We start from the raw sequence: 15,864 nt of genomic DNA on the forward strand, positions 1-15,864 counted from the left end.
AAAATAATTCTTTGTTGAATAATTTCGTTCTGAATTATTAACCAAGTTGTTTCAATTTTACTTTTTTGTTTGGCTAGTTCTGGTGTTCAGAATTACAAAATACTTTCACGGTCATTAAATATACAAAAGTCTAGACGCTTCTAGTTGATAAAGTAAGATAGTTAAGTAATGTTAAGGAATTCTGCCTGTTATTCATACTTCAAAACTATATTAGATTATACCGGAGCCGGCCTCTGTACGGCCTGTGCACCGCGACCGGTATTGGTGTATTGTCCATCTCCATTTTTTTTTATCTAGAGCTCCTCGTTAAGCTTAAGGCTTTTTACCAGACCCCAAAGATTTTCCAAGGGCTCCCGTGTGTATCCTTCAGGCCCTGGCTTTTCCTCTCCCAGGATAAGGCATTTCAGCCTGCATAGGCCTTTGCACCAACAGAAGACGTGTCCCGCTGTTTCTTCTTCTTGGCAAAATCTAAACAGGCTTATTTCTGCCACTCCGGAGTGTACAGGGTCCAATTAGCACTCCAACTATTATTCTAGTCCTAGCACCTAGATTTAGTAGTTTTGCCGTTAGTTTGTGCAAAGGTCTTTTGATAGACTTTTTCGCATTCCTCTGACCTGGGCAACATTCCTGTTGAACGGAGGACTTATTATTAATTCATTGTTTAATGGATCCGCATTTTTGGCAGTTTGGAAGGCCACAAAACGGTTCAACTTACTTCAAAGCTAACAGAAATAAAGAAAATTGATAAAACTAAAAAACATCTTAACAAATCTTCTTAATAAATCTTTTTTGAATCATTTAATTTTCCTTTCTCAGGGAGACTCGCCCTGGTTTTGAAAACTCATGAATCATGATACTATTTTAAAAGACATTAAAGTACAAAATTACACTTCTAAATATGTGGTGAAATAGGGATATGAACTCCAGAGTCCTGGTGTTTTTTTTTTTTTTTTTTTTTTGAAAAAGCCCATTTGTATGTCTATTCACGAGCCGCTGGATTCGAACCCTTGATCTTTACCTGACAGTGATGTGCGCCGTGTCAACACATACTGCAGCCACCGACTTATATGAATTTAATTTTTATTTTTCATTATCGACGATTTAATAGGAGTTTGGCGGTTATTACATATTGTTAATATTTAAATATAAATTTATTTCATTATTTCTCTTTTCTAAACAAACATCGTATCGTTGTATTAAATTCAAAGTTTAAAAAAAATCAATGGATACATTTATAAGGAAAAAAATAGCCACTAATGTTTTTACAAAAGCTAGTCAGCAAGTTTTTAATTGTTCCTCCCTGTTCAGAAATTAGACAAATTATAAAACATACAACAAAACTTCCGAGGACAAAAAAAAAGGTAGCCCAGTTAAAAAACAAAAACACTGCAATTGTGGTAAACTCATAAAGTCCAAAGTAAATGCACACTCACACATCTTTCTGGCGGATAAAAATGCTGCAAAAAAAACACACTTTAATAATACCTGGGAAAAGGAAAAAACATACATATTATAACTGAAATAATGGTATATAATATAAATCCTTTGAACAAACAAAGTGTAGGTACACGTAGATTTTCAAATATCCACCACCTCAATCAGCAAATATAAACAGTCCTTCTAAAAACATACCTTGTTTGGTTTTTAATTCCTCTCTGTTGACTAGGATTTTTTCTTTCTCCTATTGGATTTTTTATGCACGTAGTCTGTTTACTTGCCTCTGTCAGACATACATTCCTAGTATTATTGTGTTCTTTAGTAACCCAAGATTACAGTTTTTTTTCAATGTGTCTAGTTTATGCAACAGAAAGGGTTTGGGGAGAGGGGTGTCCTAAGGTCCTAAGTTACTCGTAAGGTCTGCTACCTAGTTGCTTGAAAATTCCTAACAGTCTGGGACTAATTTTAAACAGTTATTTGTAGATCCTATTTTTGTTAAGGTATTTACGCAGTTCCAAACTGTTTTTAGTTGATCTCATCGGCATGAAGAGTATTTAGAGCTACATAGCTATCTGTTAGTAACATTATTGTTGCACTTTTAAGATGTTTGTTATAAATTACATTTTTGCATGTTTCTATGGCTAACAATTCGGCTTGAAAGATTTGAAAGATTGTGGTGAGGCCTCGGTCATATGGAATTCATATAGTTACTGTACAGTTAGCCCCAATATGGCCATTCCCATTGAGTCCATAGAAGAGCTCCAGCTTTTTATTCTTTCGTTTTAGCTTTCAATTTTCAATGTTTTAGACTGTCTTTAAAAGAAATCACCAGTTAGGCTCTTTGCAGATGCCAGTTTTATGGTATTTTTAGGCAGTTGAAGACAAATTTTGAGTTGATGGAGAGCTTTTCGAGCTGCCTGGCTTGCTTACTTCGTACAGTTCCACACACAGGATTCCACACAGGAAATGTACAAGAACGAATCCTTTAATATATGACCTCTCACTGACAGAAAACACATATATGGCGCGTCAGTTGTTGATAGTGGTGACACCGACAAGAAAGTTGTAAAATATGAGCAATCCGATGACAGATAGATAAAGGTTTGGAAAATTAAAGTAAATTATTATAACTCAGTACACATTAATTTTACAAACAGAAAAATCTCAGACAATATGAACGGACAAATAGTACCAACCGAAACCACGGTGAAGTATGTAGGTATGACGATAGATTTTCAACTGAAATGGAGAGGACACATTAAAAAATGTAATGATATTCTTTCACCAATGCACAGGTGCTATGAACAATTATCGTTTTATTTGTATTGAATTAATTGCCCTTAAATTTAAACTGATTGAGCCAAGTATAGATTTTAAAGAATAGTAGAAGTATAGATATTTTTCTTTTTTTGTAAGGTTTTGGTTGAAATTAAAAAATAAGTGCGACGAGCGGGATTCGAACCCACGACCTTCGGCTCGTGGCATTAACTTTTTAATTTCACCAAAGTCTTACAAAGAAGATTAATTAATTGAAAGGAGTAATTTGGTCAATAAACCACTAAATATAATGGACATCATTTTATAATTAATATTCAGGAATGATGCCAGTTGGAACACTAGAATTCCTAATGGACGGGTCGGTTGATAATTTTTTTCTGTAAATTTAACAGGTAATTGCATTATACATTAAAACATAAGTTTAAATACTGAAAATTGAAGCCCATATTTGTTAACTCTTTATATTATTCAAAGTGAATAAGTTTCTCTAATAATTCATTAGTTTTCTTGGTCCGATTGACCAATTAATATCTTTCAATTAATTAAGGTTTTTAGTTGAGATAAAAAAAGTCATTGTCACGAGCGGGATCTCTAAAAACTTATGTTTCGAAGATGGAATGCTTTCTTCTTGTTTTCTATGATTCCTTTCCGGTTGGTCTTATTAAGTATATCACATATAACTGATCCAAGTGATAGTAAAAAAGGATGATGTGTGGATGAAAACGACTAAACCAACCTAAGAGTCCCATTTTCTCTCCATGTTAGAAGATAATTTGGGAAGTTTTAATCAATGCCTCCGTCGGAATCGGGAAGGGTAAGAATTCGGTATTCAATAAATACCCAACGTTCGTAATGAAATCTTAAGAAACAAGGATTTCTCCCACCTCCATCGTTATTACGCCCCGGGTCATGAACGCATATCTGAAATACTTCCGACGCATATTTATACAGCGTCAATATCCATCTAAGGAACGCTAACTTCCTGTTTGTAAAATAACATCTAAATAGAAGGTGTATTATTTATAAGACACTCGACCAATTGCTTAAGTAATGGATAAAAAGATTAAGAATATGACGGTTAGAAAAAATATTTCTAATTTTTCAGCTATATTTTCCCCGCCATTCGGAATAGAAGGTGTTGGCGGGAGGGGCTTTACGGCCGTCAATACTATAATTTTAATTGTACATGAAATTGTAGTGATTGTTAAATGTACAATTAAATTCTTAAACATAACGAAACAACTGGCCAGGGAAATACTAATTAACAAAGTTAATTGAACAAAATATTATTAAAACTAAAACAGGAGGTTTTTAATGTTTATTCAGCTTTGAGGGAGGTAACAAATCTTCATTCGTTGGAACTGGTTCAGATGGAGGTAGCAAAATTCGGTGGTCAAATCAAATTTTAATCGTGATTCATCTGATGGTGGGGGATGAGGTGACGTGTCTTCGCTGAGGTTATCAATTTCTGCCAATAGGTGTTCCCTTCGGGACGGACGGTTAATAGGTCAGGGAACAAAACTAGGTAACATCTAATTAAGGTTTTTAGTTGAGATAAAAAAGTCAAAGGCATGAGCGGGATTAGAACCCACGATCTTCGGCTAGATACGCCGCTGCTCGATCCACTCGGACATCAACTTCCTATCTCGACCCCTCCTTTTTTCCATTTTTCAAATGTCTTGTAATCGGATTGGATTCTCGGCGACAAATGAAATGGCCACGGAGAGCTTTAGTGAAGTATACTTCATTTTAATTCATTAAATTCACTAATCTCGTGGTTCGCGTGACCAATTAATATATTACAATTAATTAAGGTTTTTAGTTAAGATAAAAAAGGCAAAAGGAGCGAAAACTCAAAAGGTGGGGTTGAGATAGTAAGTTGATGTCCCAGTGGATCGAGGTTACGATAGCTCAAGTGGTAGAGCAGCGGCGTATCTAGCTGAAGATCGTGGGTTCGAATCCCGCTCGTACCATTGACTTTTTTTATCTCAACTAAAATCCTTAATTAATTGTAATATATTAATTGGTCAAGCGGATCATGAAATTAGTGAATATAATTAGGTAACAACGTTGGTGCGCACATTCGACGGCCGTATGTGACAGGCAATCCTGCAGCTGCCTCCAGGCGACAAACAGGCCTACGTGATATTGTTGGTCTGCATAGCCTTTAATGTCACTTATAGTAATTTTATAATTGTTTAACACATGTTGAAATAAAATTTAAACCAACCAAAACAAAAATAATTAAACAAATAAATCTAATATTTAACAAATGCATCTTTCGTTTTTAAAAACTTTATTCCGGTGCAAACATACCGCCCACCAAATTTTGACTGGTCAAAATTTTCTTCTCTTCAAATGGTAACAACATCATATAGGTAAGGGAGCTTTGGGCAGCCTTCCGCCTCTAAAGATATCCGAGACTCAACAAAAAAAGCTAAACTTTTAAACTTGCGTGACTTATTCGTCTTGTCTGTGAGCTCATCACAAAAGAATTTTCCCTTTTAGCGCTTGTACGCTTATTTATTGTGCCCGATCTTTCTATTTAATGAAGAACAGATCTCTGGAGTGTGGTACTAGGTCTGCATTTAGTTGCCTGTCCCGGGTAAATGCATTTTCCTAGCTATTCCTACAAATTTTCCCAAGTAGACACACTCGGCATTATACCTGAATTAACTGAAATAGTAGGTAATCTAAATGTTACCATAATAATGGACTTAAAATAATGTAAACATCAAAAACTATTATATATACAGAGCCTAGAACCTTTATGCAATTTATTAAGTGAAAGTATTTATAAACCTGTGGTTTATTCCTTCTGAACATATTAAAGTCTATAGAATGTGCCAAATGGATTTGGGGGAGGACCTTTTGAATTTTCCCTCTTTTTTGCCATTTTTTAACTCAACCAATACCTCACATAAAGATTAATTAATTGAAAATAGTTATTTGGTCAATCGGACCACGAACTCTAATGGATTTAATAATAAATAACATTTTAGCGTTGATAATACACAATTTTAATGATTAAACATATTCCCATACTTACGTACACAGATAAAAATTTATTTTGTTAAATTGTGTTATAAAAATTAATATATCAAGGAAATATACGTTAAAAATACAGTGATAAATCAAAGAAATACAAACCCGGGCTGGGTCTGTTAATAGAATTCGATTTTGAACAATTTTGAAACTCTCCAGCTCAACTGGACAACGGCCTGGAGAACCATTCTTAAGCCCCTCTTAAGTAAATAATCCAGTGAATACCAGTGAATAATCCTATTTCCTTTCAACAATTCCGGCCCTTTGTAAATAAAGTTAAACAATCCATTTAATAAATGATTATTTGATTGCTATGGGCTTTGGCATTTTGTGTTGTTCTATTTTTAAGTACACCTGGTCTTGTTAAGTAAAGTTGTTTGTTTCTAAAAATCGAGTTGTACGTTATGTATAAAAATGTATCTTGTTGTCAGAATAGTTTCATTTTAGAGAGAATTTGTGGATCTATTTAAAGAAAAAAATCAATGTTCAATTTATCTGTATTTTATATTTTAAGTCTTAAGGAGGTATGTTTTTTGAGACAAAACATATTATAAAGAAATGCACCTCACCCTATTACTAGTTACATTTTTTTCCCATAAGATTAGGATATTCTCAGCTAAATGACGTGTTATCGTCATGTTATACATAATGTAATTGAAAAAAACTCAATGAAATCAGCGATAGAGATTGTCTAAGATGGTTTCTACGTTTCTCGAACATTAAGGGATATGGTTATTAGAAACAGGCGGAAATAGAGCCCGGTAGAAAAGGGTGAGGCCCCCTCCCCCACAAACGGAAGGGGTGAGGTTCGGTTTCCCTTACCATATACAAAGAAGAAAATATTCTGCTGTAATTTCCAGGCAAAGCCCCAGCCGACTGGCAATTTATGACAGTCATTTCCTGCTTCTTCTCGGCCGAGCCATTAAAAAAAAATTCACAATAAAAGCTTTCAAGGGCCAACTATCCCGTTTTCACGGGAATCCAATAGTCATGAATATTATAAACCTGGAAATGAACAAAGAAACGAGCTGTCGGCGTTTTTTCCTCTCACTTTCGAGATATTAAACGTATGACCTTTTATATGGTCATACTAACTGGGGCAAAGCGGAAACAGCACTTTCAACCGAACAAACATATTGTATTTTCTTTACGTTGATTTAAAGGAAGCGGGCCATTTCTTGAAAAGTCAGTGGTATTGTTATTTAACAATTTGACCTAAAATTAATACAACTGTCGGCAATAAGATTTGCTTTTTTTGGTTATTAAATATTTTATGGCTTTTGAATGAACAGGTTTTTTTTCTAGCTTACTATTTTTAGCTGAGCCCTATGCCAGGGGGATCAAAAGACTGGGGGGTGTTAACAAGAAATAAGAGCTATTTGGTCAGTCAAACGCCACTTAAATGGGGATTGCATCAAAGATTAGTCAGGGATTTGGAAGAACAACAAAAATTCCTTTTATGCAACGGAGGGCACGTTAAATAGACCAAGGAAAGTATGATAAGGACCACATATAGGCCCTGAAATCTTTAGCCAAAACACATAGATCCATCGGGCAATAGGTTAAGAATAAATCCTCGGTTAAATGGACGGAATTTAAGTATTCCAGGATAGAAACATGCAATAAAGTTCAGTAAAAGACCATCGCAGAAACTAACGGCAGAAGTATCTAAATCTAGGAAGTGTTAGAGAATACAGTAGGACCAGAGGCGTATGTACAGACTCGAAGGAGCATATGTTTTTTTTTAGCTTTTGCAGTATTACAAGGAACAGGAGAAAGGTGTGCATTTTACCTTCCTTGGTTGTTACCCTATTGACAATGGCGTGGTCACAAAAATTAAACGATTGTGAAGAATGTTGAACAAAGGGATGGAAACAATCGTCATTCTGAAATGGAATCGAATCTTGGGCACTAACGCAACGAGAAGAGCAACGAATCCAAGCAGCAGAAATGAAACTCTTATGAAGGGCCAAGGGATGTACATTGAACAATCAGATCCATAATGAAGCCATAGGAGAGGAGTTTTGAATATACTTGATGATAAAGCGAAACAAAGAGGCAAAAGAAAGAGCTTTTTCACATAAAATAAATGCCACGTGGTCGCCGAGGTAGAAAAAGGCCACGGCAACGACTGTTGACGACAACATGAGGCTGATTGTCTAGTCCTTAAAGATCTTCGTTGATAAACTAAAGCATTCTACAAGCCCTGAGCGGATTAAAATCTAATAGACCAAGAAGTAATGATCAGTGAAAATCAAAATGTTATATTTTGGAAGGTAGGGAGTAACAGAAAGATAAAAAGTAATAAACCTAATCTCAGACAAGAAGAATAAGTACTCGAACTGTCAACTGATCAACTTTTAACAAAAATAAAACTAAAACAAGAAAATTCATCCGAATTTCATCGAAATTCACTCGCACGTTGCCTCAACAAAACCAGCTGTCATATCACCAGTAGTGTCGTTAACTTAATTTTCAAGTTTCAAAATTTCCCTTTGCTCAATTTCAGTATTGTTTTAATTTAACTGTCAATTAATGAGAAACAAATAATCAAATTAATTAACGGATTGAAAGTCCTAAGAACGATGTACTGGTCAATACAGCAGCCTTGGCCAGAGTTGTTGTTGTAACAAATTATGTTTTTGGTTTATTCCCTTCGTAATAGACGAAAATGCAAAAACGTGAGCTATTTAATCTTCAATTATCGCATTTTACTGGCGAGTCTACAGTTTAAAACAAATATTTACTTTAGAAACATTCTGACTGGATTGCTGTTCGTTCGGTACATGGGTTTTATTCATGGTCAATATCATTTTTGTAATCCAGTATCAAATAAGTTTATTGATTTTTTGCATTATCCTGTTCCTTATTATACAGGGTAAGTTTAACTTCTGTTCCCCCCTTACACTCCCAAACATTTAACTTTTATTTTGTGTCAAGTTTCTCATGTACCAAAAATAATGATCAACCTTTCCAGCATAAAAAAAAATCCTCAACCAAACACCAATTTATTTATTGATCATTTTCATTAATAGTTATTTTCGTAGCATCGACTAACAGTAAAATGTCTCGTTTATTACCAGAAAAAGTAGAAATGATTTTTATTACTCAACTAAAAAACATGCGTTTAGCAGTATCATCCTATAAACCGCGGGTACAGACGGACCCAATACGTAAGCCAGTGCCGACCCAAAATGTGACCATATTATATATCTCTACTTGATACATTTTGTAATAAGTAGTCTAAAATTCATCTACGCACTTACATTAATATAACTCTGGTTAGTAACTAAAAACAAATATCACAATAAATAAAACAATACATTTGGGTATATGAAAAGAGTAATCAGAGCAGTCATTCAATTACCCACTAAAGTTAATTATTTGAATTGTTACCAATCAGTCTATATTAAAAAATTGAAAGAATGCAGAAATCGGGAAATAATAACATAATAACCTGCTCAATTCTCAATTAAAAATGAGGTTGTTTTCATTAATACCGCATTTTCGAGAGAAGTGTTTATCGTTTGCCGTTAAATCAAATTAAGCCATGATTAAACTTTACCATATACAATTATAAAGTTAGTAACTTTTTCAATCTGCGGTTACGTGTACAACGCTAAAACACCAACGGGGTTTGGAATACTGAATAATCAGTTAAGCAGGTTTTACCTCTTTTCTATTTTTTTTTGTTTTGTTAATTATTAAACATTTTTTTTATTGGGAAGAGTATATATTTTTACGACTTTGCCGATAAAAGTAAAACAAATAACAAATTACAGTAATCATCGCACAAAATAAAATGTACAGTTTTTTAAGAAATAACAGTGACATTAAATTAAGAATATTATTTAACAAACTATGCAAATTTGCAAAAAAACTACCTTAAAAGGAATTAATCGTAGTAGTCATAGATTCTCACTCTTCTTGGAGGATTATAAACGGATTACAAAACGCAAAAAAAAAAAACATGCGTATGTTCTGTAAATATTCATTGTGCCATTATTTTTTAAAAGAACTCTATTGTAGCAAAAATAATTATTTTATTTTATAGTTACAAGAATAAATGAAATGGCAGCATACAAACTGAAACAATGAAAATATACAGTGAATCAGTTGTAGTTCCCAAAAAGTTTTTTTCTCTATTGTCTAGTAATTTCTACTAAGCAAAAAGTGATCAATTCCGTATTCAACCCCCACATAAAAGTAAATGAGTAACTGCTTGACTTTTTGTGTAATTTTATAGATCCTGTGATCAACAAGTAAGCGAAACAGACCGAAATGCCTTACCTGTGTCAAATTGAAAAAAAAAAAAGTGTTAGAACGAAATTCAGCTCTGTGTTGTTTCTTGTTTTGTCAACGTAGACGGGGAGCTTTTTTTCTTTTTCGTCTGAAAGGAAAACAATAGAAGAAATAGGAAAAAGCTCACCTGCTGGCTATGATACGTTTCAAACAGACCCTAGAGTGTAATTTTCCTCTTTCAAGTGTCCTTCGTGTAGCTGAGATTTCTACTGACACATTGCTCTTTTCCAATCAGCGTCAACCCGTTTTTCATTTTATATATTAACAATATATGTTTTCGGATGTCAAATATTGATGTGTTTTATATTTTTTCAACTAGATAACAAAAAACAATTCGTGTCTTCATTTCGCGTAGAAAATTAAGGGCTACCTGGAAGAGCAAAATTTTTCTAATTAGAACAAAATCGTTGTTAAATTGGTATTTAATTACGTTAAAGATGCTTAAAATGAATTTACATCGTTTTTTTCTGTTTGTTTGGCATTATCTAGTAAAAGTCTTTTCGTTTTTATAACTTTTAATACGTTAATTCTTATGTAACACTAAAAGCGACTGATATTTTTGTAATAGCTTTGAACTACGCGCATAAAAAAGGTAGAAAACGAACGAATTATTTTATAAAAAATACTTTATCAGTTTCTACCGGCCATTGGCGAGAACCCAGAGGAATATCTTTTGATCTAAACTACTCAAAAATTTATTGTCACTGGAATGTGGAATATGAATTCAATGGAATCTCACTCTATAGATGATGCATCGATTAGATGATCGAAAAGCCTTCAACGGATTGAGGTCTGGAGAAAATGGGTCAAGGGGAAGGTGGGAAGTTTCCAGTTTTTCTGAACACTGATGAACAACTCTGCCTCTTTTGGCAGAGGTTTGGCATTGTCATCCAGAAATCGAAAATCCTTGCCATAGAGATCCCTGGTTTGAGGGATGCATTCCTCGATAATTTCTTGGACATAAAGGACTGCGATGAGGTTGCTTTCAATATGAAGACCAGTTCGTCCTCCAGTGTAAATCCCAGCCCAGGCTGGGAACCGCATCCTCCAAACCGCACGGAAGGGGCATAGTACTCATCCCCTGTTCTCGATAGACCCTTCAGCGCCTGCTATCTTTATGCAGACAGAATCGCGACTCATCAATAATCATAACAATATTTCTGCTCTCCCTTAGCATCCCAATGCGCTGAGATCCACTACCAGACATTATATTGGCACTTCCAGTTTCTCGGAATCGGTGTTGATAGAACAATATTATTTACAAGGTATTTAGTACGGTAAAAATAACTAGACAATTAAATATTGGCTACTTTTAATAATTTTAATAAACATTTCCTGCAACTTAAAACACTTTTCCAACTGGAATTCTTTTGTACAATCACTGAATAATGAACTACTTGTTACTGCAGTGCTTGGCGTGTCATGTTTCCGCTCGAAACGAATAAGATGAAAACGTTTACCGATAGGAATAAAGAAAGAGCAAAAAAGCTTGAATATTTTCCTTACAATGAGTTTAACGAGATTTTGGCTCCCTTTGAAGTGTGGAACAACAAGATATTAAAGGGCATTGCAGACGTTGATTGACACTTTAATGGAATGTCCCGTAGGATGCTTTGTAAAGGAACGCTGTCAGAAGATACTTTCATCCGTTAATACACTCCCTGGAAAACTATCTCAAATGTGCCAGAATTTCGGAAAATCGGTGTTTAAAAGTTTCACTAACACCCGACGATTAATCAGACATATTTATCGAAAGCTAAAGGCTTGTTTTTACTTACGATAAGAAAATAATTTTAAAAAAGTATTAAATGAGATTGGATATATAAAAGTTACAAAGACGCTATAAGTAAAGTATGCAAAAAAAATTGTTTCTTTTTTATTTTAAATCGGTCGAATAATATACGTAAAAAGATACAAAACCAAAAAGACTATAAGTAAATTAAGGTTTTAGTTGTGATAAAAAAGTCAGTGTCACGAGCGGGATTCGAACCCACGACCTTCGGTCAGATACGGCGCTACTCTACCATTTGAGCTATCGTGACCTCGACCCACTCGGACTACGAACTTCCCATCTCAACCCCCCCTTTTTGTATTTTCTCTCCTTTTTGCCATTTCTGAAATGACATGTAATCTATTTGATTCTCGGCGACAAATGAAATGGCCACGGAGAGATTTAGTGAAGATATACTTCATTGTAACCTATTAAATTCACTAGTTTTCGTGGTCCGGTGGACCAATTAATATTTTTCAATTAATTAAGGAGATAAAAGTCACGATAGCTCAAGTGTTAGTGCAGCGGCGTATCTAGCCGAAGGTCGTGGGTTCGAATCCCGCTCGTGACACTAACTTTTTTATCTCAACTAAAACCTTAATTTACTTTTGGTTGGTTGGTACTTGGTTTTGTATCTTTTTACGTATATTATTCGACCGATTTAAAATAAATAATATATAAATAAAATATAATATATAAATACATACATATCTAAATTAATAGTTAGGTAGTAAAAAAAGAATGATGATTAGGAAAAGAGACCAAGAAACAATATAAAGTAATAAATAAAAAATTAATATAAAAAACGAAATTGTAAAAGTGCTGATGGTTCAACAAACTTATTCTTTTATAAAGAAAAAAAAATCAAGTGTAAACCATGTTATCTATGCTTAGATAGCTTTCAACTTTAAAATTTTCTATTTTAAAAAAAATCTGAGATGAGGGTAATTCGACCATTTTGTTTTCGAAGTGTACATCGCTTTTATTAGGACTATTGAATTATAATCATTATTTTTAAAAAAATGTGATAAACAAGCATTTATTCAAAATTTTGAAACTTACCTTTTTAACTTCCAAACATAATAAAGATTAGATTTATGTATAAATAAATTAAACATGACCTGAGAATTCTACAATAGAAAAATAAACTTTTTGGAGGAACTTAGGGCTTTCTTTCTAAATTGGACTCGTCCCGGTTTGTCTTTCAATAAAAAATTATACTGTACTTATACAGAGGAATTATTTTGATGATTTAAGGTTTTATGTGTGATAAATTTCCTTTTATTAACGAATAAATAATATTGAAATATTAATTGAACAATAGTACAAAATTAACTTGATTTGTGCCACAAAAAAATCGTGTTGTACTTAGTGAAAAACTAATATGCTAGGCCTTGGGGCTCTATTGTCATTTAGACTATATCGTCTGTTTGCCCTGGGTAAAAACCATGATACTTGCTACGTACAAGGTAAATTAAACACTCCAACCCTCAAAGATTAATGTGACTGGAGCCATATTACGTTTTAGATGCAACCTTATGTCGACAATGGGACGACCACAATTAACCCTTTGAGAACAGAAGAAGAAACGTGATAGGACGCGGTGAAATAGAACGCGGAGCGTTAAAGAGGAGGAATTAGAATGAAACGGGGCACGGGTTACAGGACGAAGTCAAATAAAGCCCCTTGAACTGCTTGGCTATAGAACAAAGAGTTTTATGCTGATCAAAGTTTCCAGAACGGGTTGCTAGACTTTATGAAATTTGGCCAAGTTTTATGCTAATCCTACTTAATAATTTTTTATTTTATATTACGGGTTCTCGAATATTTGTCACGCACAGTTTTTATTATTCGTAATTTTTGAATCAATTATAATATAAAAACTGATTGACAATTTTTATATAGAGGGGTTTAAATAGGGGGTACACAAATAATCGTTATTTATTAGAGAAGTTTTGTTCCTAATTATCGTGCTTGCAGTCGGAAAGAGAAGTTAAATTAAAATTAATTTATCACATGAAACTTGCAGTAAGGTGACACTATGTTAATGTTCCTTACAAAACTTTTTGTTTAGAAGAAATAAGTCACATGTATTGAAGTTATTTAATAAATTAATTCCTCAAAAATTATATTCAAAACTTAATATAAAATGCGCTGACGTATCTAGTTTATTTTTCAGTTACTGCTTCTTACATATTCTTACACATATACTGGTGGACGATTTTTTTAATGTGTGTCGAATAATTAAATTAGCACTATATATTATGAAGATGGATATAGGGATTACCGTAGATTAGCGAATTTTTGAGTCTCCTGTAAGAATGTTTGAGGATAGTAGGAGTGATTTTATTGTAAAAAAATATTGTGTTTAAAAGAGAACGTATTTATTAGCGTGAGTTCAAACATAAATTGGAATTAGGAGGCCAAAAGTATTTTTGTATATATCGATTTTTGTATTACAGTAAATCATGTAATTGTAAACAGAATGAGTTTAGCTCCTGCCACCCTATTATATCTTCTAATTGGAGCGTTTTAGGGGGGAAAAAACCGGGGCAGGTAACTTTTATTTTTTTGTCTAGTCACTCAAGGGACAAATTGTTTTGCCCTAACTCTCTAAGATAACGGATAATCACTTTACTATTTCATATACTTATATGCTAAATGCTACATACTGATCAATGTACGTTTTTTAATCTATGTTCATTTTTGACGGTTAATTCAATAGTGCAAACGGTTTTCATTGTTGATTAACTGTTCTTACGTTAATTGGCAAATATCTTTTTCCAAACACTGTTTTTCGGATAAATCACTAAAATTTAGGTTTTACGTTGTTCGACTTGCGGTGCAAGTCGTAAAAATCTCCCGTACATTACAAGAAATATTGGAAATGATTGGAAAACTTGTGCAAAATGAACACCAGCTGAATCGCGCGTTAATGAGGAACATGCAGATATAGTGACCCTCAATTAGACTAGTAAATGTATGTGTAAAGGGTGATGGAAGAATATCGAATACTCCATCACCCTACTTGAGAGAATGGTATATAAATAAGGAAAAATGCATTTAAGAATGAGTAAGAGAGTATTTAGGTTAACAATGCATATTTCAAGAGCTGAAAGTACTTTATTCACGACAGCTCCTGGAGTGAAAAAATTGTTTCACTTAAAACACAATATATGCATAAAAATATAAACTAAAAATTCCAGATTGTTTAACTAATATTTTTATCCAGCTATGCTATAAACCAAAATCTTCAGACAGTCCAGTTCCTTCTGAGACTTTTTTCTATAGTAAATATTTTATTTTTATTTTTCATGGTGTCCAATATCCTTATTTTGGCAAATTGCTTGCCATTTGAGTCCCCAAAATATGAGAGCTACGCTTGTATCATCCCAAACGCTTTTGTGGTAATCCTCTGCTATAAAAATTGTAGTCCCTTTGAAGGCGTTTCTTAAAATAAACAATTCTGTATTCCACCGTACAGTCGGTTTCGACTTTAAATAATAATGTTTGCATATCCATCTTACGATGTCCATTTCTACCCTAGACAACTCAACATCCAATTTTTCTTAAGTAGCAGAATTATGACGTCTTCCAGACAATTTCCTCACCACTATCTTTGGTTGTGCCAAATAAAATCACATTTCTATTCCAGCTTGGTTCTCTTGACTGCAGTTACAAAAATTATAATTTTTACATTTAACTCCCTAATCATTTCTTCCATTTCCACGTGCAATGGGGGTTTGGTTAGGTTTAACATCTCCTCAACAATCATATCAAGTTAGAGACTATAGATGAATGTTTATTTAAATTGACAAAACTAAATTACTTCATTTAAAATAGAATTTTCATTATTGGTCAGATAATAACAATAACTAACCACACAACTAAACCAGGTAGTGACGCGCGATATCCGAAAATATTCGATGCCAGTACTCGATACAGGTATCGAAAGAAATATTCGATTCTACTCATGTAGCGACAGAAATTATTCGATACTAACGAGTAAAAAATTTACTCATATGAGTACT

The 15,864-nt window shown here is 33.6% G+C and overlaps 1 protein-coding gene across 2 annotated transcripts in view; it reads left to right on the forward strand.

Moving 5' to 3' along the window:
- Window positions 1–15,864, forward strand: part of LOC106665877 (limbic system-associated membrane protein-like) — a 489,908-nt gene that overhangs the window by 212,648 nt on the left and 261,396 nt on the right. The window lies entirely within an intron of this gene.

The sequence above is a fragment of the Cimex lectularius genome, unplaced genomic scaffold (assembly GCF_000648675.2).
Source record: "Cimex lectularius strain Harlan isolate CLEC.00 unplaced genomic scaffold, Clec_2.1 scaffold12, whole genome shotgun sequence".
NCBI classification, from domain to species: Eukaryota; Metazoa; Arthropoda; class Insecta; order Hemiptera; family Cimicidae; genus Cimex; species Cimex lectularius.